At 42.5% G+C, this 24275-nt stretch overlaps 1 protein-coding gene and 2 long non-coding RNA genes across 5 annotated transcripts in view; 1 reads left to right on the top strand and 2 right to left on the bottom strand.

Annotated features, from left to right (window-relative positions):
• The window catches only part of LOC122528577 (homeodomain-interacting protein kinase 2), a 33518-nt gene extending 27096 nt beyond the window's left edge, over nucleotides 1-6422 (bottom strand). For all 3 annotated transcript variants that reach the window (XM_043653862.1, XM_043653860.1, XM_043653861.1), the window contains exon 1: nucleotides 6290-6422. The gene's annotated coding sequence lies outside the window, so the exon portion shown is untranslated. The remainder of the gene's footprint in view (nucleotides 1-6289) is intronic.
• Nucleotides 6423-7382: 960 nt separating this feature from the next.
• Nucleotides 7383-14084, top strand: LOC122528586. The gene is made up of 4 exons (XR_006306604.1): nucleotides 7383-12367; nucleotides 12447-13749; nucleotides 13815-13899; nucleotides 13994-14084. It is a non-coding gene; the product is annotated as an uncharacterized LOC122528586 (long non-coding RNA).
• Nucleotides 14085-18489: 4405 nt separating this feature from the next.
• Nucleotides 18490-24275, bottom strand: part of LOC122528587 — a 44303-nt gene continuing 38517 nt past the window's right edge. Inside the window, exon 3 of the long non-coding RNA XR_006306605.1 lies at nucleotides 18490-18621. This is a non-coding gene — a long non-coding RNA (uncharacterized LOC122528587). The remainder of the gene's footprint in view (nucleotides 18622-24275) is intronic.

The raw sequence follows: 24275 nt of genomic DNA on the forward strand, positions 1-24275 counted from the left end.
TATTCTGGAGGCTACGTCGAATCGAGGGAAACGATCGAAGGCGCCACGTACTAGACGCACAAACATCGTTTCATCGTCTCATATGGGACAGGAATGACGGATCACCGCGTCCATGAAACGCCGGTATTCAATGGCCTGGGGCCACGATTGGCAAACGAACGGAAGGAAAGTAACGCGGAGACAACATCGGATAACCGAAGCTAGGCACTCTCTGCTTCAATAGCACGGCACGGATACGCGACGACGATTAATTGAACCTTGCTCGAGAGCTCACGCCTCGTAGTCGTACCGAGATGAAACACACTGCCCGATCGAAGAGGCAACGCAACGCCACCGATCTCTCGCGAACGCAAACTCGCGTCGCTGCGAACAGCTCCTTCAGCCAGTCGGATTGTCGTAAATTAACCGTCTGGTATCACGATCATAAACGTCTGCTGTTACGTCTTGTATTTATAACCTGCAATCGCGCGCACAAAAGTTCGCCGACAAATTGGATGATCGTGCGTTAGACTTCGTGTTTTTTCGCGCCGCTAACAATCTTCGGGGGAGAGGATGCACGTATGTTGTTAACCTCTTCCGCTGGAATGACGTGCCACGCACGTCGAGAGTTTCTTTATCCCAAATTGCAACATTTTCTCAGTTTTAAGTATATTGAAACGTAACCCAGGCGAAACAAATAATAAGTTTATTACTTCTCAATCATTTCTATCCAGTGATATCGTACCGAGGAGTTCAAAAAGAAAGCGACGAATTATTGTACGGTCCGGTCACTCGTTACGGTCCGCAAATGGTTTAATAGAACTGTGTTCAAAAATATGATTTTCAGGGAAAAGAGATTCTGTTCGAAATTCTGAACGGTTCTAAATATTACTATTCGTATTAAGGTAAAATATATTCCCAATACTGAGAAAATAATTACAATATACTAATTTCAAGTATATTGAAATATAACCCAGGCAAAGAAAAAGTAATAAATTCATCACTTCTTAGTAATTTCTATCCAGCGATATCATACCGACGAGTTCAAAAAAAAAAAAGGAAGCGACGAATTATTATATATATACGGTTTGGTCACTCGTTATGGTTCGCGAACCAGTGGCCAGCGCAAGGGGTTAAAGGGCCAAATTCCAGATTTATTTTCCAGAGAGACGAAGCTTTTGAAGAAAACACGCGCGAAAAGGCTCTGCTAAACACTTTGCCCGTGCTTTCAACGAACAGGGATCGGCACGAAGTCGATGAGGATCGAGCCACTCTTTATCAAACGTTCGATTTAAATATCGGAGCTTGACCCGCGTTTCCGCGAGAGGAGAAGAGCCACGATCTATTCCTTTGCGCAATTTCAACAGCCTCGACGACGTTTCGCAACTCGTTATCCCTCGGAGGTGCTCGAAAGTAATTTCCAACGAATGCAGACCTCTCATTTTCTTGCACTTCTTAGATGAAGAAAAATATCTCGCGCACTGCCCGATGTTAAGTATTTATCGACGGACACACCTTTGAATAAAATGTATAAATACGCCGGAAAAGATAATTCAGCAGTGTGAATTTTGATTGGATCGAATTGATCATGCTCTCTCCTCGTGATGTTCAACTTTTGCGCGGATCAGCGACGCACGTCGGAAAAAAACAAATCGCGTTGCTCAACGTCGCGTAAGCGTTTTTCGGAGCGTTTCGGACATCCGCTTCTCGCGAAATCGCCTTTCCGTCCGCCGATTGTTGATATTACCACACAATAAATGCATTATACGCCTCTTCCTTTGTAAAATTCCACGCTTCCCTCGCCGACCAAGACACAACGTTCCTTCGACGACGAAATTTTCCGACTAAACCATTCTACGTCGCCGCCTCTATCCACACTTTTAATTTCACCACCCTTCTTCGAAACGCACTACGACGATGTTTACAGGTATAAAATCGAGACGTGTTCGTGCTGCGCGTCACAAAGGCCAGAGCTCCTCGTTTGTCTTTAAATGCCAATTTCAAAATCGCATTGTTCATCGAATGATTTACTGAGGATATTTGGAAATTTCTAAATCTGGTCAACAAACAGGCAGTAATTGATCTCATCGATTGGCTACGACTAAATGTTCAAGCTAAATAACAGGAAAGAATTCTTTGGTCGAGGATTAACTTAATAACTTATTTTCATTTTGTAAAAACGAAACTTTCAAACGGAAACGTGCTTTATCTCTTGATCTCATACTGAAACGAAAGACACTTTGGGAAATGAGCTCTCGATCGAGCAAACGTACGATAGAATAAAAATCGAAGAGGAGTCGATTGGACCCGGTTTTGTCCCGTTTGTTCGAAGAAACGCGGTAACGGTAATACAAGAGCGTTTCTATCGATCAAACAGCGTAACAAACGTTCGGGTCTCTCGTACGTCGTGTTCCATTTGTATTTGCAAAACCCAAAAACAGTTAGTCAACTCGAAGCATGTCAGAGATAGTCTCGAGTGAAACGATGGTTTAAAAGAGGCGAGACACCCAGATCTCTACAAGGTAGACGACTGACTAGTTTCACGTTCCAAGGGTACGAGAACAACAAAGTTTTTGCCAAAATAAAGGATTGTTCATAGCATGGTCCCTAGACGGAAAGTTATAAAGCCTGGATAGTTTCGTCGAACAATACATGTGAATGGAGATGGTATTTTCTGATGGAGGAAACAACCTTTCCTTTTCCCGTTCAAAAAAAAAAAAAAAAAAAAAAAAATCCATAAATCTAGTTTTTAAACAAAGACAACCATCGATGGGATATCATTTAGAATAGGTTTGAACTCGAGATTACAAGAAATGCGGACCGTAACGAATGGCCGAATCGTATACAATAATTTATGGCTTTCTTTTCCTTTTTGAACTCGTCGGTATAATGTCACTGGATAGAAATTATTCAGACGTAATAAACTTATCATTTGTTTTGCCTGGGTTACATTCGAATATACTTCAAACTGAGAAAATGTAGCAATTTGAAATAAAAAATTCTCGACGTGCGTGGCACAAGAGGTTAAGAGTGAACTCCGACCGTCGAACGCACGATACGTTATCGAACGTACATACATTCCCTGATTTGTTGCATACATTACCTAAAGATCAAAAAATGTCCGAGAGAGCTGCTATAAGCAAGTTAGGTTAGGTTCGTTTGATGTGTCGATCAGCATTCGGTTTACTCGCGCAGAGAATGTAGCTGGCGATCGCCTTGAAATCACGAAACAACCACTTTCGATCAAACTTCCTCATTGCCGTACAATTTCGTGTAATTACGCGGTATTCCATCGCAATGTCTCTAGAGACAATGACGGTTGTTAAGCATAACTTACGTACACCGCTTCACCCTCTCTAGTACACACGGTGACTCGTCGAATTAAGGGAAAATGAAAGAAGAATTCGACTGATCACACGCGCACTCGGCAGAAAGAAACTTTCAAGTTCGCTTCTTTTGACAAAAGGAAACTTCGAACGAGAAGACCTACTTCCACATTTTTGAATTACACATTGACGCACATAATAATAACTTTGAGACAATTTTCAGACCACGTTCAATTGGAAATTAGACGAAGAATTTGTCAAACTTACATGTACTTGACGGGAATAGCGGCAGAAACGGTCCCGAACGTTTCGACTCGATGGTTTTAATTTGACTGCCCAAGCTTTCAAGAAACAGCTTTTGCCAGAAATTTTGTCACATCCCCACTCCAGATCCTTTTCCTAAACACTTACTGGGGTCTCTTTTATTTACTGGGACTCTGGCTTGGTCGTAAACTAATCAATGAAAACCTAATTACCGATGAATTATCTGCCTTCAAATAGTCCCGAAATGGCATCCTTGCTAATATGCCTAACAAGTTTTCAAACTCGAATATCCCGCTGCGCAATTGTTTCATTGTTCTTGATTTTCACTTTCACGTAAAATATAGGTACCAAACAAATTTTCAATCTTCGTTTCCTCCGTAAATGAATTATGATTCTAAAGTCGTAAACGCGTCCTTTTCGTATCACGGCTTTAGAATCACCCTACGCTGTCAGAAAACGAGCATGTTTCGTGCTTTGTCATTTCCTTATCGCGAGACGCCGGTAAGAAAAANAAAAAAAAAAAAAAAAAAAAGAAAGAAAAAACGAAGGAGAAAGTGCATTGAAAGGAAGTCCAATGTCCTGAAACGCGCGTTCGCATGTATCAAGTGTGGCGAGCTTCTCGAGATGACCGAAAAGGCCATTCCGGAAGGTCACGTTTGAAGAAACCTGGTAGGAACGTGGTAATATAAAATGTGTTGAGTGAATCGCGCCGTGTCCGCCGATTGCCACTTCCGATTACACCGTTCGCCTCGCAGACTGCCAGACGTCGGTCGATAATTAGAAAACGATAATCAAACGCGACAATATGGAGCGGCGTCGATCGATCCCGCGGATGAAACGCGCGCGGTACTCCGGCCGTAGGAACGGATGAAACTAATTGGATTTTCCAGCCGGGAGTTCCTCCGCGGGAGAACGATTCGATTCGACGATAATATTTTCCTTCCCATCTTGAAATTGCTTTTGCTCTTCGTTCCGTTTCGTTTCGAAAACGGTAAGAGAAACACAGACCCGAGCCGGCGATTCGGTTTCGTCGTGTCACGTCGTTCGAACCTCTCCACGAAGCCGAGTCTCGATCAATTTTCTTGGTTTCGTCGCTCGACGCGAGGTTCAATTTTCAGGCAGCGAATAACTCACTTACGTAATTCATTTATCATGAATTTAAAAAAAAAAAAAAAAAACAGCATTTAAACACTTCGCGACAGAGCATGTATAATGTATAACGTCGCTTGAGAGATAAAAAATGCTTGGCGAGACTTGAAACGTTTCGTCCAAAACTATTCCAATATTTGCCCCTTTCGACGCAGCGTTAGGCTAGTATGGTAAATGGTAAATAGCAAATTCTGACGTATGTACGTACGAATTGTACAACGAAAAGATCGTACGGCAAGAGTCAACGTCGACCGACGTCGCGAAGTATAATACTTCTCGATCCGTCGCTAAACTACTACATTTTCAATTGGAGAAAGAACGCGGTACCGATACGAAAGCACTCGTGCTGGCCGTGTTGTGTGTCGGTTTTAACGTGAAAAATAAACCGAGGATGGTCGTGAGTGGTTGGTAAATGATCCCTACCGTTCTATAGACATATGTATGTATACATATTGAAACGAAGCGAACGACGGTGCGCTGCGCGGATAGGAAATTTCCATGCGAGCTTACGCGCGTGTAAAACGCCCGACGAAGCAACGAAAAGCGCTAGAATTTCGTTCGTGACGAACTATGCACGTATGTATGTATATATACATATATACGTACGTACGTTGCGGTCGTCAACTCGATGACACGCAAAAATCGCAATCCAGCAAACGTTTCTGCAACGCGACTTCTTCGCCGACGTGCTTCGCGACAGATGTTCTTCGTTCGCAACGAAGAAACTTCTCCATGCCGTCGGGCACGATTTTCGTTCGATTTCACGAATACTGTATGTTTCGTGAAATTGCGCAACGTACGTACACGTTACGTGTCGGCATTCACGCTCGACGCGATCGTTAACGACTGAAAAAAGGTTGCCGAAAGCATCGTTTTGCGATCGAAAGTTGTTCGTCGAGCGTAAAACGCGCACGCACACACCCACCGACGCGATCGTTCTCGTCGACGAAAAAAAAGACCGCGTATCTTCTATCTAACGATGACAACGCATGCAAACCGACATTTTGAGGTTATGTTCGCCGTCTCGAGCTCTCCCGGCAACAGATGTTCTCAATTTGGCTTCCCTTCTCGCGATTCTCAGGTAACTGTTCGCGTCGACGTCGCATGAAACCTGGTGCAAAGGAAAAATCTGAACTGTCACGTTGCCAATGTGGTGAATTTACAACATACACGATCGGACGACCGGCTTTCCGAAAAAGTTTCGCGCAACGAACGTACACCGGCGATTGGCTGTGACGTTCACACGGGAGAAAACTTTAATTTGTTTACGTTTTCCGTGCGTATCGAGCGTACGTGTATCTATAACAAGGCTGTGCGAGTCGGTTCGGCCAAGAGTTTCCAAGAAGGGAAATGGCACGCGAGTTACGCGAGTATGACGTTTCCCGGTAACCTGTCAACTCTGAAAATCATCGAAAAAAACACCGAAATATGTGTCGTTTCACCGGTCGTTACGATACGGATACGCCAGAGGACAGAAACACACGAGAAACACGGTTTGTCAGAGAGAGAAAGAGCGGAGAATGGATCGTCGGTGAAATAAAAATAGCAGAAGGCACAAGAAAGGAACGTACCTCTCGCTTCTTGGCCAGTGTCTCTCTGTTCAGGGACGGGTCCGACGATCACGTAGCAGCATGTTCCGTTTTATCCCCCGGGTTGCCTTTTTCCCCGTCTAGTTTGTCGGACTCTCTCGTTAGCGACACACAGCCATCTTGCGTAGTGCCTGGCCTGGCTCGGTCGCTTTCGGTACGATGGCCTCCGTTGGTGCGACAGAGAGGGCAGCCGCGGTGAATAGGGGGGTGCGCGAGAAAGAGAGAACGAGATGTGACATACGAGTGAGCGAGAACCACAGCCCCGCCGAAGTGCGTGTCCCACCAACACACGCCCGCATATACACCGAGGTAGCACGAGCAGAACGCCACACCGCCGCCACCACCACCACCACCGCCACGACCACCACACCACCAGCACCACTACTGCCACACCGCCACTGCCACCGACGTGGAGGCACTGCACCTCTCTCACAGTTTTCGCCACTTTTTCGCACGGCCCTCGCCCACCTCCGTCATATACATATTTCGCGGAGCCGCCAGCGTTTGCGCGCACCTTCGTTTTACACGTCGGACCCGGGACAGGACACGGTAGACACCACGTATCCGTTTTATTATTTTAACCGTTTACCAATGTCTCGATCCGTTGGCTCCACCAATCATACCCTCTCCTCTTCGTTTCGTTTCGTTTCGTTTCGTTCCGTTCTGTCTGTTCTGTTGCTAGCGATGCATCACTGTGTCACCGTCGCCGTCCTCGTCCTCGTCCTTGTCGTCCTCGTTGCTGCTCTTGCTACTGAACCTCCTGTTCCCGTTGCCGCTGTTCCAATACTGACGACTGCCCGTACCCGTACATGTCGTTCCAACATTTCCAGCACGCACGACCGCGATCGGGGGGTCGCTCGGACTCGACTGCCGCACAACCGACTCGCTTCGGCCATCTTCGACACGCCTCGGCAGTTTACGCTCACTTTCCGCGCAGGGGCGACGACATCGTGGGCGCATCAGGCGCCCCGTCCCCGTTTCCTCTTCGAGTGTGACTCATGTGCCACGCTCTGACGTACACACACGCTCCAACTGTTCCAATCGCTTTAAGAAACCATCGGGCGACCTCCTTATCAGACGAATCTGCAAAACATATGGACCCACATTACCACGTAAAAATTTCAGTCTATCGAAAGAGAAACGTACGGGATCCCTCTCTTGCCGACAATTTTCCACAAATCGACTCGTGCATCGAAAATTTTCGAAAGCGCAACCCGCGCGCGTTCCGATCTTCTCTATGCTGTATGCCCCATTCGACGAGAATCGTAAATGACGTCGGCTGGTCGTTAACGCTCTTTCGACATATGCACGCGGAAAATAAATGATCCACGGAATTTTCGTTTTCGTCAATCAGCATTTTTCGATCGAGAAACAAGGCAACACGCGCGTCGATTTTGCAACAGTGGATATAAAAGTCTCGCGCGATTGTTTTTGCCATCGATTTCTCGTCCCGTCGCGCGCTACAGTGTGCCGCTCTCTGACGGGGAAAAAAACGGCGAGACAACGGTATACGAATCGGTCGAACTGGCGATTTGTAATCATCGCGACGAAGCGAACGGAAACGAGTAAAGGGCGAAGCGATCTAGACATTTTCACGGTCCTATCGACATTGGCACCGGGCGAAACGAACGCGCCCTTAAATTGATTCAATCGATCGAAACAACTTCCAGCAAGCGGAAAGACGAAAATCTTCTGCTTTTGTAACGAATTTGTGAAAATGTCGAGCAAGAACTATAACTTGAACCTTGTGATGTCTGAAATGAAAATTTTATTCCCGCACACTTGCGGCGGAAACGATTTAGCGCGCGTTCGATTGAAGGACGCAGGACTCGAGGAACGTATGTACGAGCGTACGTCGCAAGGACATTGATGTTTTCGTATGACCACTACGTTCGAGTAACGGAGTATTAATAACGCGGCGATGGTTTTTTCGTAAATTACAAAAATAGCCCCCCACCTCGAGTTCCGGGAACCGCATTTTTTTCGGAATCTCTGATCTCGAAAGAAGTAAAACGATCGTTCAGTCCGATTATCGCGAAAATAGACCACGTCCATTAGAAATTTCGGCGTCTAGATTAGAAGATAATTCGCTTTGCATCCGAGCCAAGTGAAACCAGATCTTTTTACGTCAGTCGGAAGCCGCCGCGTCTAAAGATACAGCCGCGCTTTTTCTCGTATAGTACGAAATTCGATCTCGAGCCGCACGCGGCGAGAACTCGCGCGCGATCGATAATTATTGAAGACAAGTGCGGCGAAGAGTCTCCTCCATCGAGGAGAGAAGAAAAATAAATGAGTAAAAGGAATGTTGGCCCAGTGGAAAACGAATCACGCCCGATGATTCGAGCGTGGCAAAGGCGAAACGTTCCGTTCCCATTAGAGACTTGCCTGTTCTAATCGCGTACTTGGCGACGCTGTGACGTCATTGGCCGTTAAAGGACAGCAGCTCTCTCGCTCGGCTGGGACTCTAATTTTCTAATCGGAATGTGAAAATCCAACTCGTCTACGATATACTCGTATGGCTCACGGGTTTTGTGTGTGTATGTGTGTGTGTGTGCGCGCGCACGCGCGCACGCTGTGCTGTGCTGGAGGCGCAACGTCGCCGGTCTCGAAGCGAATTGGGTCCACGGCACCGACCCAGAGGAGGGTACAATAAAGAGAGCCAGCGACCGTCACGACGGTGTACGCCTCTTCCCCGATCCCACTTCCAGCCACACCGTGCTGCTGCACCCCACTCTAACCGTCGCGCTTCTGCACCCTACTTTAAAAATCCCTCAACGGTTTCGCGGCAAGTGCCTTCGAAAATGGACAAAGAGAAAGAGAGGTTCCGGGGAGCCTGCAGGCACCCGTTTTTCGTACGAAAATTCACGCGCTCCTGTCTGACCCGAAAAACGCAATAAATAGCGTTCGGCCCGTTATTCTCCTTTCTCGATCGGATCTCGCCGTGTATACACGCCATCCGCTTTCCGAGAAAAATTACACTGTTCTTCCGCTACCTGTGCAAGAGAAAATTATTCGAGAGTTAACCGTAGAGAAAAAAATTATCCGTTGCACCGACACGAGCAAGCATTTATAAAAGACACGGACGGCAAATTGCTTCTCGATTCTTCCCTGAAGTTGGAAAAATAGCTTGTTCTTTTCGTTTCGAATTTTCTATGCGTCGTGCTTTCCCGTCGTTTTCAATGCCAGATTGACTACTTTTCCCCGCGGAACGCGCGACGTGCGTGTAATACGATCGGCGGAGGAAAGCGGCGCGGCGCGGAGGACTCGAATTGCGACTCGCGGATTCGAAAGTCGACGGGGCGATTATACGAGAAAAAAAAAAGATAGCCGTGTCCGGCTGGATATTGAAATTAAAACCGTCACTGTTTCGGCACCGTAGTCGTTCGGCTACGCGCTTCGGTTCGGGCGAGTCACGCGGCGTTTCTTTCTTTGCCCATTGCCCAAAAAAGCTCGGTTACGTGCCACCGCGGCGACTGTCATCGTCGATATTAGCCATCTCTCGGCAAAGTCACCTCTCGCGAGTTTTCGACGCGACACGCACCGCGCGCGACGAGATTTTCCACGTGTCACTGGGTCACTGCACTTGCTGTTCTGCGCGGCAACGTGAATACAGATCGCTCTTTAAATATCAGAGTACCGCGAAACCTCCGTGTTCGCCCCGCGGTCTCTAAAGTTCAGCCAGGAACGTAACGACTTGACGGAAATACTCGAACGACAAGTTCGTCGAGAGATCGATGGTGGAAGGAACAGACTGGCTGATTTTTAAATCGATCGATTTAGACTGATTGGCGAGTGGTTACAGCCGGAGTCCGTGCAAATGTTTCGAAAACGATACTTTCTCGTTGAGTCACTTCAACTATGGCTGATATGCTTGATCGTTCTAACGTACTGGTCGGGACGACAGATTGTTACAATAGCCTTCGCTATGTAATTACACGCTGTCTTGTCTCACCCGAATTACAGCAAATTATATAATTCGAGGGTCGGGGTCCGGACGAGTGGAAACACGCGGACGCGGCTCGCGAAACCGATGAACGTCAAACGTACGGGTTAGTTTACCGTTCCACTCGAAACGAGCCAGACAGCTATGCATTTTCGTGAGAAGCCTCGCGGCACCGTCGGCGCATCGTTGCGAAAAATCATTCCCGCGTTGAAGGTGGTTTTCTACCTCCGTCTCTGTCCGTCTCCTATCCGCTTCCCTGTCGCCCAATGCGAAACGAGTTTCCAACACGATTCAATGCCTCGGTCTTGCAAATGTGAAAGTACATTACTACGGGCTCTGAAAGTCGTTTTGCTCGAAGGTTTGCCTCTCGAGCGGCCCTGGACCGTTCACCGAGAAAAGAATCGGCGAGTGAGGACGAGGCATACCACCGTCTGGGCGAAAAATCGCCGAGGAATATGTACCAAATCTAACTCGTCGATTAACAAGTCGAGGAAATTGTGCTCGCGCGACCATCGTGCCATCGTGCCATCGGTGAGTGGCATTCGTTCAATAGAATCTTTCTCCATGTTAGGGCTAACCCATCGATACGTCAATCTTTCCTCCTGACCGCGATTTTCCCTTATAAAATCCTCTTACCCCAGGTAAAAACCTTCTCGACGTGTATCGCGTAGAATTTATTGAACTCGAGGGAAAATATATCTACGAAATCCAAGCGGGGAGCCGTTGAACACCCGGCCGAATCCTCTGATACATCTCTTTGTCCACCAGCCTCTATTCTTATCTCTCCTGCTCGGCGAAGATAATTTCGTCGAGAGTTAACGGCTCCCTCTTAACAATTTTTATATTGTTGAAATCGCTTCTTCGAGTGGCGATGTTTCCGAAATAGAAAGAGGATCGTCGACTTCACCAGGTAGAGAACGTTTTGTTTTAAATTGTCCGCTCGACGTGAATTGCACGTATCTCGCGAGATACGTCGTTTTCGATTTGGAAGCGACAGAATGCTGAGAAATTTCTTAGCGAAAAGCTGATCCAACAGTCCCGAGAGACCAAGACGACGATAGCGATGAAAGAGGAATCGTTTCGTTTCATTTAATTTCGATTAACTTCGCGTCGACCTCGGCAAATATTTATGACGCCACAGTGCGTCACCGGAAAAACACTCGAGCGTAAAAAGTACCGGAGAAAATGCGAGGCAATGTGAGTTGCGCTCGGGAAATGGAGGAAATGTGCGCCGCTCGAGGAAAGTGTCTACTCGGGGTACAGTCTCCGATCAAGACCGAGGGAAAAAAGAAAAGAAAAGAAAAAAAAGTGACGGGCAACGTGCAACGAGTATCAAAATTTCTTTCGTATCGAGATTAACGTCGCGTCGCGTTTCACGACGTTGCGCGACGTTCTCTCCTCGAGCACGGAAGATTCAATTAGGAAAGGCACGATCAATCCACCAGACGAAAAGCGTCGAATGTTCAAACGAATACAAGTTACTACCATTCCGTGCATCATTCTCTGTCCAATCGATGTTGCCATTACGTGGTACGTTTTACTTCATCCTTTTTTTTTTTTTTAATAAATCAACGAAAACCATTTTACGAGACGAAAGGTAGAGTGAAAATTCGAGGAGAGAGTAACAGAGTCGATCACTGTACAATAAGAACGATCTTAATCCGAGCCAAAACGAACGTGATTCGATCGAAACGAGCGACGAGAGCGCTTTGACGATCCGCGACGAACAATAGCAACGAGAAGCTACCTGGGCAAATAGAACCCGAATTACTGGATTCGTTGAGGCAGAGAATAGTTCGTTTTCAATCAATTCAAGAATTTCTGATTGCGCTGACGGCTTCCGGTGTATTGCGTTTTAATAGATCCTCCGAGGATGACTGGCAACGATTCGGCGGCGAACGCCACGCAACGGCGAATTATCGCCACAATTGATAACAATTTGTTACCCCGTGTCCTCCATACTGGCAGAGGGACGGGGCCAGTGAACCAGACTCTCCAGGCGCGATAACGTCCAATCAATCCGATCTAGAGAGCCAATTTTCCAACGATCGACCAAATTTTCTTTTCCTCAACCGTCCAACTCGCTACGATCAGCGACAAGAAATATCCACCGGCAGGTGCAATTTTCATTTCGAACAGATTGTGATTACTGCGTGCGATCCGACAAATGCTCTACTCTTTCTCTATTTTGTGCAGGTTTAAAGTCGCATCGACATCGAGGTCATTGGCTGCTATATAGTATGGCATCACATTTTGTGGTATCGCAGTTGTGTCTATTAAGAACTGGAGTGTTTTCTTCGGATGATTTTGGAAAGTCAGAGCGACGACGGAGTCTTTTTCTGCCGCTCGAAGTTTGTGCATTCACATGAAATGTGTTGGGCTGTGAGAGATTTCTGGCATCTGTTGCAGAAGGGAGAGTCCGTGTTCTTGATAAGCTGTTGACGAGTTACTCCGGTGTGTCCTGTTTTTAATCGGACGAGTATAATTCTTTCTTTTCTGCTCAATCCGCTTGGTTCAAGCCATTTACTACGTTTGTGGATCTTTGTTGAAACAACGATTGGAAAGATTTTACCGCGTTGTGTGGATCGATGCGCTAAAGGCCAATGAGATTAACAGTTGATTGACAATTAATTAATAATGAAGTTAAGCAGACTTGGAGTATCGTGCGATATTCATTAAAATCTAGTCCCCGGCGGTATATTTCTCTCGATGTTTAAACCTACTTAAACCAAGGAAAACAACAACTGCTTAGTTTTATCGCTCTGTACAGCCTGTATGATAAAACTTTACCAGGTAAAAAAAAAAAAAAAAAAAAAAAAAAAAGAAAGAAAAGAAATCCCCGGGGAACTTTTAATAATTCAGCGTACGTATCTTGAGAGATGAAAAAAAAAAACATAATGAATAAAGAAAAGAATGCCAGATAGGACATTTTAAACTAAGGAGGGCAGCATTGAAAGCGGCTGCACGATCGATACCGAGTTAATCACATTACCGAAGCGGTATATAATTTTATTACGGATAAAACTGGCGCGAATTCACTGGCTGGATTCTTCCGGATCGTCCATCGGATTTGCGCAGCCAATCTACCAGGACGGAAACGAGTCTTATCGGCTTCCTCGAGGCATTGATATTCGCGCGTTAATTGCGTTTGGTTAAATGTAAAAGTGAGTTTCGGTGCAACGAACGCGTTCGAGGTCTGTCGACGTTTTATCAAGAATTTCTTTTGATCGAACGAAGCGGGGACAATTTGATATAGTTAATAAACCGAGAACTGACATTTTCATTTTTTCTTTTTCTTTTTTATGTCAAGCGTAATAAATGGCTCGCGAAAGTTTCCTCAAACATCATGAATATGATAGTATCTACCGATTTGTCAGTATTTCGTGATATTACTTGAATATTTTTTATAACTTGAATATTTTCGCGAGTATTCGTAGTTGGCAAAAAAAAAAAAAAAAAAACAACAACAAACGAAGGTAGAACGCAATACGTACTAATGGTAAGCAACGAAACAGATCTAATATTGCTTACCTGAGCCGATTACAAGAGTCGATACATATGCAGGAACCTACGCGTACGGTGGAACAGTTGCGGAAGTGGTGACCCTGCTTGACCGAGTCGACCGGGATCTCGAAGTACGGCTCTCCACGTACGTACCTTTTATCTATTTCTTTCTTTCTTTCTTTTTTCTCTTCTTTTTTTTTTTTCCTTTTATAACCGGTCACGATAAGCTATCTTTCTAGCTGCGACCGTGGCCCGACACCGAGCCTCGACAGAGCTAGCTCGATTCCTCGAAACGCGTGGCGTATCTATCCGTTTCGAAGCCGCTTCGCGACTCACGCCACGAATTACAAAAACGTTCGACTATACGCGTCGGTCGTACGACGAACGTATGGACGTCTAAGCTGAACACGTTCGTATCATCAGTCATCGACAAAGTTGACTCACGAACAATGGCGGCTCGTGGCTTGAACTCGTGAGGGAGGGACGCTGCAACTTTCGAAATATATTAGGTTGGCCAAAGAGTAATTGCGTTTTCTTCCAACAGATGAGCATGCGTGCGTGTCTTGAAATGTAAAACTTGAAAACTTCACGCTGAGCTGAAAACTCGTCGTCTCGCAGTCTGATGCCTGATTGTTCAAACTTGTCTCAGAAAGTGAAAATGAGCGATCTCGTTAACGATTGTTCGTTAGCAGCGTCGATTCCAAAATGGGAGACCAAGCAGGGACATCTTCGTCGTATTTTGCTGCACTGTTCTTCCCAAAAAGGAAAAGAAACGTTGTGCAAGCTTCATAAAAAATTATCTGATGCGTACGAAGGAGCCTTCGAAAGTAGTGTCAGAATTGGTTTGCTAAATTTCCCATTGCTGATGATATGAAGTCGCTCTTGGAAGAAGATAAGAACTTTTTCTGAAACATGAAATTACCTGAAAAAAAAAAATGATTTATCAATGTATTGATAAAGTTTTCGTTTTCAAGAAAAATTCACCTTTCATTTGCACACACACACACACACATACATACACGAAAAAAAAAACAGTTATTCTTTGTGTATTTCAGCCCAATACATGCACACTTTAAACACTGTAAACACTATTTTATTATCTTGATATACAAAATAAGAGACTCGTATAGAATTGTTGGCGAATAAAATTAAATACTGGCAAGTATAAATAAATTAATGAATATATTTATATAATTCATATATAATAATATATAATATATTATATTATATGTAATATACTAATATCAGATTGGTAGCGGCTATACAAACGAGCCGTCCCTGCTCACGAATAATTATCGTTAATTCCAGATTATTATCTGCCTGTTAGATCATATTTTTTTCATTTGACTGTTTATGTTTCGCACGACGATCGACATAATGGATGGATAACGATCGTCATTCGAAGAATGGAGTGGAGTATTGAAGAAAAAGTTGCTGCTGAAATTGAGTTGCTTGAAAAGAATTCACGCTAGAAAGCCCGAGAAGCCAAGCGACCAAGTCGTTCGTGAAGGGACGAAGGAAAAATGACGTCAAAGGGCGAGAGGATTTTTCGTAAGGTCGAGCAACGTGCGCGTGGTGAATGATAAATGCGTAGATGACGACACCTGGCGGCCTCGTGACGAAAAGCGCGAGAACAGTAAGACCTTATTGAACTTGAGCGAGTTCCAGTACGTATTTCTTACGACTGAACCTCGCAGAGATTTAGAATTGCAAATAAAATTTATCCTTAGACAAGCTCACGCTCGTACTTGAAAATTCGTGATTTTTCATAAAACTCTAAGCTTCGTGATACGAATGGTACAACATTCGACGTCCCAAGATGAGATTTTTGGAGGAATATTATAAATTTTATAAACGAGAGACAGAGCTGTTTAAACCTGAAATATTCTTAAGAATAACGTATTACGTGGCTGTTTTGAATAATGATCAAACACAGTACAAACGGTCGGACGTTTTATGTCCATGCTCGCTATCAAGCATGCACGTACATAGGTATACACGCGTGTATATCGAGAGGCGCGCCCGTACCATTGATTATCGATTCGGATGCAAATAGACGCGAATGATAAATTTATCAGCGAACGAATCACGCCGCCTCGCCTCCTAACCGGCTTCCTAAAATGCTTCGCCATTTCGTAGAACGAAAGCATTCGGCGACGATCGACCGAAAAGTTCGGGCAGATGCGCGATTGATCAAACAACGCGACAGATACGCGCCGAAAGTTTGCCTCGGTAAACGGCAAATGAAATATTATCATCTGTTTCGTGCGACTGTTCCTCTCTATGGCGTGCCTTGAATCTTTTTATAAAGTAATCGATACCACGGTGAACCGCCGCGAACGTATCGCTAACCGAACCGAGGTCCTTGGAACAAACTATAGCGGGCACGCTTTGTACATTTTCTCAAGACGAAAATAAAGCCGGATCGTATCGAATGAGTTTTTCATGGCACGTCTCACCAATTGTACTTGTTGCGTTTTCAAACTTGCATGGATAGATATAGACCTTGTTGACCGTTAAACGCTACTGCTACAATCGTTCTTACGTTTCTAGAGTATTCTTAGAGTTTCCCCAAGTAAAACTTATAATGGCAAGTGTTCATCTTTGAGTTACGAGAGAACGAAGGTGCCACTGAAAATACGAGTTTAATGGCGGCGGATTGTTCACTGCGTCGTTATTGCGAAAAAACAAACCGAGCGCCATCTAGCCGCCGAAATTTTTACAACTCCGAAGATAATATACCGAGACGCGTCTTTAGTCTGGATCGATAACGTCACGTTTGACATTTTAGACATTCATAAAAAGGGAATCTACCTTAACGTTGGACGGATACAAATTTCATCGAATGTCGGTAAAGCAAAGTTTTTTAATAAATTTATTAAACATCTTAAAAAGTTAAATTTGTTTATTAGCAATATATATATATATATATATACTCTTGTTACTTTAATACATAATCATAGATAAAGAAATCTATCGATTTCCATTAGAACCATGAAATTCCAAGTAAACAATTTAAAAAAAATTAACATAATCCAACCTGAAATAGGATATACAGTAAGTCGTAAAAAAAGTATTCATTCTGATTAACAATTAGCTCGTAGACATTCTAAAGAATATCATTTATGAGACGCTTTAACACTCTTTATTGGATGCAGTGCACGTGTGAAAGTGCAGAAAAGCACAGGTGAAACATGTACACGGGGGAGTTCTTCCGCTTTTAGCAATCGTAAAGCGCAGGTGCACGCGGTTGCACAATGAACAATGCTCTCTGACACAAATATCGTTCCTGTAACGGTCGAACACGACCGAAACTGATAGCAACATAAAAACTTTTCTTTTAACAGATAGTTTAGAATTAGAACAATCAAACAATATGTATACAATTGTTCGTGAGAGAATTCGAACGCTGCAAATGCATCGTGTAAACTCATTACGCGATATGAGACATTTCTGAAATTCTATCGACTATATTATAGTGAAACAGACTACCGTGATTCGTTGATAGGATAATTCGTCACACTGCACGTTTCCACTGTAACTGCAGTTCAACGTCGCTAGAACGTCATCGACGTCGAACAGGAAACGTGATTGACAAAAAACGAGTCTCGGATCGGTGCAGTCTGATGCATATTTAGCGCCACGCCTTGGTGAACCCACTGCTAATTGCGGTGCCCCGAATAGTGTACATTAAATTGCGTGAAACAATCGCAGGACATTTTAACATTTAATCGTACGTACGATCGGATACGTATGGAAAAAAATGGTCGTTGGTCGCGCTACAAACACACACACGACGTAGGGTTGCAGGGGAGGAGGAAGAAATTTCATTCGGGGACATCGGACGGCTAATGTTATTTCCCATGAAGCCAACGAAGCGCGGACGAAGGAACTGATCGCGCGTGCAAAGTTTAAATTTCGTGAATTCGATAGCTCGATCGAGGATCGCGGGCGCATGTATCGACGGTCACGTGAACCATATGGTTCACGTGCCCCCAGCATGGAAGTAATGGGTCACGATTACACGAAGAAGACCCTCGCCGGAGGATATTCATGTCACCCTGTTTCATGACGCTTAAGCCTGATCGAATACTGAGCGACAGTTTGTCACAGTGTTGCAATTTGCAATAAAAATTTTGTCAAAACGGGGATACGAAAGATCGACGCGAGTGCGGTGGATCTTGAAATTACTAAAGTTTAAATTTAAAGCACGTCATGTTTGAAGAAAGGAAGTTGACGCGCGAAACCTCTTCGGTGACAGGAAAGACACGTGCCGATGATCGTCTTTCGATCAGGAAGCAAATATCAACGGAAGTGTCTTCAAAGGATTCTCTCGGTCATTTCCTACCGGACGCTCCACATTTTAAAATGCACCCGCCAAATTGCCTAACGTTAGATAGACGCGAATAACTCTCAGCGCGCATAGTTGCTGCCATTAACGATGGAAGTCGAAGATGAGATCGTTGGTCACTTTCACACGAGCGTGAATGGGGGAAAAACTACTCCTGCCAGGGTAGTTGGTTCACGGAGCATAAAGTTGGCGCGTAAAACGGCGACGTCGACGACGATCGTTCGGTTTCGCGTGTTTGCAGCTGTCGCGTGTGAACCAACGAGCTGTTTCGCTCGATTTCGCCGGGCCTTGGCATTGTTTTACATTCTGTATTATGCTAATCTCGCGCATTACGAATATTCCAATTAGCAGAAGCATATTTTATTTACTTCATGAATACATTTCTTCCATGTTACACTATGTAATGCTCAAATTTCATAAAATATTAATATTAATGTCCAGCCATTATTCACTGTCCACTTGCTATAATAGTGGTCTGTTTTCTCGCAGTAGGCATCATTTGTGATTATAGTGAGACTGAAATACATAGAAATTTTCAGTGGAGTGCATAACGATGAAAAGTTGCCGATTATTTAAACTGTTATAACTTTGCAAAAAAAAAAGATCACATAAGATCATTTTAAAGTGTAAAATCTGTATTTTAACAGTCTTGGGTTAATTTTTTTTGAAGATGATTTTGCATCATGTAGCAGATAGAAAAGATACTTTGTTCCTTAAAAATAGTCTTGAAATCTTCTCTTTACAACGACTTTTTAAAATCTGTTGTCCGATTTCTTTTCTTTCTTTTTTTTTTTGCCATTTTATTAAACTTTAAACATTAGTTCGGACCTTTCTGAATTTTTAATCCTAGTGTTTAAAGTTTAATAAAACGCCGAAAAAAGTATCGTATAGCAAGATGACGGATTTAGTCGTGAAAAAAATTTGAAATATTTGAATCTTCACAGTTTTGGAAAAAGAAATATTTCTCATCCGTAGCGTAACGTAAAATTTCGAGAATTGTAAAAGTAGAGAATCTACGCTTTAAAATGAAATTGGATTGTCATATGATTTCCTTTTACACAGTTACAACAGTTGAAAGTCATCGGCAATTTTTCATCATCGTTGATTCAATTATACTCTGAGACCAGAGTTGGGCATTATTTTCTGAAATAATGTAAAGAAAAAGAGTCCTCTCTTCACAATTCTGATTTATTTAATAAATTTGCTTTTAATACAATTTTTTGTTCGAACATTTTGTTGGTCAGCCTGTTTATTATCGTTGCAAATGCTATACAAAAACAAACACTGGAGCAGAAGATGGCAAAGGAGTGTTATATTTCAAAAATATATTTTTGATTATGGGATATGCGTTCAGAGATGTGTAATCATTTCTATTATCTGTAAAATATTGCAATACAAGAAGTTCTACATTATCATTCGTTTATAAATGCTGGTCGGTTGAAGTGGAATACGGACTGAAATCGAAAAAGATATTTAATTGCGCAGTTTCGTTACTGTCTGTTACTATTGCACTAGGTACTTCAACTTCCATTGTTGATAATATGCGTTCTTTTAATACTGATATTAACTGCTCATATCTCTCAGAAGGTACACACGCTGGCCATTTGTTTTTAAAAAATGGATGGGATGGGGCAGTGATAATTGCTTCTTTGGATTCCGAAGATTTTACATTAAAATAAGTGTCGAATCTACTTTCTAGACTGTTTTGTAAACACTGAATTATAAGTTCGCAATATTTCCATTTCATTCCACTTAGACTTTGTAATAAAAACAAGGATGGCATAACCATTTCATAGAAAACATTCTTTCCTCCTTTGGAGAGTGTCAAGAGTTTGTGTGTTACAGGTTTTGTTATTTGTTTCAAAAATTTCATTTTTCTACCGAGTCACTTCAAGTGTATCATCTTTTCGCCGGCCATAGATATAACAATTGTACGTGCTTTATAGGGCAGGACCAGTCCATAAAGCAATAATTGCCCACTGGTATCGCCCAAGGATGCATTCCTTTTGCATTAACCCTCTGCCTGCTGTGCCGGAGTCACAGTTTTCAGTTGGGTTCAGTTTTCTGTTGATGCAATATCAGTGAGATCCTCGGTCTCGAGCGACCGTTACAGTCTGTATAGTATCGGACAACCCTAAATATGCATTAGTGGAATATCCGTGTAAGTCAGAAATGACTCCGGCACTGGACGCTGAGGTTTAGTAGTTAACTTTTTGTGTTTATTGGCCTTGACTGTAGGGCATTTCTTGACGAAAATGTATATGAATGTCACTAAATGCTTGTAATACTTTGAGTGTAAATACAGAAATTTCAAAAATTACATATAAATGTACATATTATATAAATAACTGTATATAAATTGTAGATGATGGCAGTATGATAAGTAGAAAAGATTTAGATCGGTACATAGAAGATTTATATCAAAATAATGTTGCTGAAATCAAAAATCAAATAAAAAACATTCAATATGTTTGCACAACAGCTGACGTATGGTTAGCGAAAAGAAGAAGCTTTCTGGATTGTTACCTGCCGCTAGATTGATTCAGACAGCCTCGTAAGAAAATCAGTTGCCTTAGCGTGTAGAAGATTTGGAGATAAAGATTTTGTAACTGTATAGTAACGCACATTACGTTAGAAAAAAATAACTATTTTAAATGTACGATTAGATAACTATTATCTTGTACGAACATTTAGGTACGCATGGCTATGACCGTATCGCATAATCTCCAGTATCCAAACTACTTGCAACGGTAACAGATAACGTTTCTAATTTTGCAAAGGCCTTCAGAATTTTTGGTATCGAAAAAGAAAACGAAAACGATAGTAGCAGCAGCGACGATGAACTAGAGGAAATGAATATAGATTTCGATACCGTTGATGTCTGTCCATACATTATCACTGTGCGTAACAACTGACGTAACTCGAGCCATAAAAACAACAGAAGAGTTAAATAGAATTCATCTTCAAGTAATTGACAAATGTACAAATTTATGGAAAGCTGCATCACGACCTAAGTCTGCCGAAATAATTCAGAACGTTTTAAGCCACACTTTAACTAGACCAGGGGACACAAGGTGGAATTCCTTATCACAATATACTAAAAACAAAAGAAAAAAAACTATCAACTATATAAAGTACACTCTAAATATAAAAAATAGGTTCGCTGAAGACGATTATCTTTACATACACGAATATATCGCTATTACAAAACCTGTAGCACAAACTCTTGACATTATCTAAAGCAAACAGGCTAACCAACAAAATGTTCGAACAAAAAATTGTATGAAGAGCAAATTTATTAAATAAACGAGAATTGTGAAGAAAGGACTTTACATTATTTCAGAAAATATTTCGAATGAAATTTTATTCGAAATCGTTATTCGTAAAATTTTTCCTCGAATAAAATCGTTATTCGTAGATAACGAATAATTTTTCCTCGAATAAAATTGTTATATCGTAAATAATGAAGAATAATTCTTTCTCGAGTAAAATCGTTATTCGTTATCTACGAATAAATTTGACAGTATTTTATTCGTTATTCGAACTCTGTCTGCGACTCTGTAGTTGAACCAAGCCGGAGACTAATCTCCGACATAGTTGCTCGAGTCTGACAAGCTCTGAAGCTCGGGGACAATCGGTCGGGGGAGCAGAACGGACGTGCGTACAGGGACTGTGATACGAATTCATCGTAGCAAGGAAGAAAAATGAGGGCTGTAATGTAATAGCGGTTATCTGATGCGGCTTTTCGTTCCGGTAAATTTCAACGAGCACGCCGCTCGTCGAGGATCGCCGCGGCGCGCGGTAATACGCGAGCGTAAACCGCGTTATTACGAATTTGCATATCCGCGATACGCGGGCTGCCTTCCCTCCTGCAACGAGCCGTCCGCTCCGTGCGAACCTCCGCTCGTTAATTTAACTTCCTCTCGCTTTCGTCACCGTGGCATCGACCACAGCAACGCGCGTTCACGCTCCGAGTTAAACGTCGTATCGCGATCTGGAGCAGATCGTCGCGATTAAACGATACCTCTCTCCCCCTCCCACTAATTCTCCTTTCTCACAATTATTTTTATTAAAAATCAATCGTCCACTAGTTTGATTATAAATGAAATTAATGAAATAAAACAATCCAGGAGAAATAAATCCAAATAAATGTCTAATTATTAGAATTATTATAAAATATCTTCTGTGTAATCTTAACTTTGTTATTAATGTTATTCTTATTGGCGTGATACCTATACGAACAACTGAAGAAATAATTAGGAACAATTAATTTTATATCTAACTGATACAAACGTATAATTCTTAAAAATAATATTCCACATTAATTAATTATTGTTAAATATAAAATAAAATTCATTACATGTATAATTCGCAATATTCCATATCTTCCTAATTTTAACACAACTGAAGGCAAAATTATTGAAGCAAAAATAGAAGCTTCAACACGAGCTTTTAATAATCATCCGTGAATTACGTATATTGGAATTTTTACTGAAAAAGATGAAATTATACAGATAAGCTTAAAATTATTGACATATGAAATATTTAATATTTCTAAAATGTAAAAATTTAATCTACTATAATTTAAAATAAATTGAATGATAAATGTAATAACGGTAACGAAAATACTAAGGTATAAAAAATCAGAAAAGAATCTCGGCGAATAAAACATTCGACAATTACTGTGGCTCTATCCTGTTGATTATTGATTCGGGTTCGAGTGTGTAAAAATTACAATAAGAAAATGTTTCAATTTTATCGTACCGTTTCGAGAACAACGGTCAGATAGTCGCAGATAGTCACGGATAATCGACAAAGAATTGCTGTGCCCCGCTCGGTGGCACTCGAGAAAACGCGCGATAAGGTAAGAAATTCGTGTCACGCATCGAGCTATCGATGTATCCGTTCATCCCCGTGTTGTTCGTGCACCTTTCGCGATTGCATTGTGGGCAATCGTCCGTCCGTGAAAAGTCCGACGGTGAACCAAGAAAGGGGTTAGCAACCCTTGGAAGCGTGTCCTTGACAGATGGTCGATCGAGCAATGTCGATCGATAAGATCGATTTGTTCAAATTTCAAATAATGTGGATAACAACTCCACAGGAAATGGCGATCTCAAGAGAAAAAAAAGAGTCGCCGCCAGATGACGATTGCTAGATAAACCTCGGACGGCTAGCCGTATATTATTCTGCAGATTCGTATCGGTTCGATCGGCACGTTGCATCCTGCGTTTTGTGAACGCCAATGAAACAAATTCTGCGGCCTGTATAAATCGTTAGGATTTGTTTCAGAAGGTTGGATGTGTCACCTACAGCGTACACATACTTGATTTTGATCGTCCAAAAATATTGACATAAATAAATGTAAATGAAAATATTTGCAGAACAACTGCATCGAAATATTCTACGTATAAATCGCTATAGTTTAAATGCTGATTAAAATAAATTAATAGGTTTATGTGCAATCGTGCCTCTGCTCAAACTTAAATCAACTTTTAATATCAACTTTGTCAAGAACAACTGTATCTTTTAAGTAGGTCAATGTCTGTTTAAGTAATTCAAAGAAAGTCTGAGGTCAGTCGTATCGGTCAGGGTTCGATTGTCATAGTACATGAATAAAATTGTAATGCTACAGTAACAAAAATTTGCGACGCATATGTAAAAATAATATTCCTTACGCGCGACTGTCATTTCAAATATCCCGCCAGGAAAGTGTTAAAAACTGTTTGAACGGTCATCGACAAATGGACAAATAATAATGTCGAAACATTCGAAAGTCTGAAAAGTAATAGTGTCAGGAAGAAATTTTATATACTTTCACGTTCTTTTCTCAGAAAATTAATGAAAGCTAGATGGATGGTTTGCAACTCCACTTTTTCTTACAGTTTCACTCGTTTCGACGCGGTTCTTGATGCATTCGATGCTCGCACGAAAGGAAAGCCGAATGTGCATTGAAATTGTCGAATAAAAGCATCGCGATATAGTCGACACGTCTTGTGTACTTTTTTAACCTTCGATCTCAGAGATCACGATTAGTCACGTTGTAATTTGCAGAAAAACACGCGGTAACGATTTCTGCACGTTGAATGACTTAAAAATGACCATGCCCGAACAGCTCCCCCGCAAAACGGTGATTTCTCGGCAAATTTGGAAAATCGCCGGAACGAGAATTA

This window comes from Frieseomelitta varia, unplaced genomic scaffold, assembly GCF_011392965.1.
Source record: "Frieseomelitta varia isolate USP_RPSP 00005682 unplaced genomic scaffold, Fvar_1.2 scaffold_252, whole genome shotgun sequence".
Classification (NCBI taxonomy): domain Eukaryota; kingdom Metazoa; phylum Arthropoda; class Insecta; order Hymenoptera; family Apidae; genus Frieseomelitta; species Frieseomelitta varia.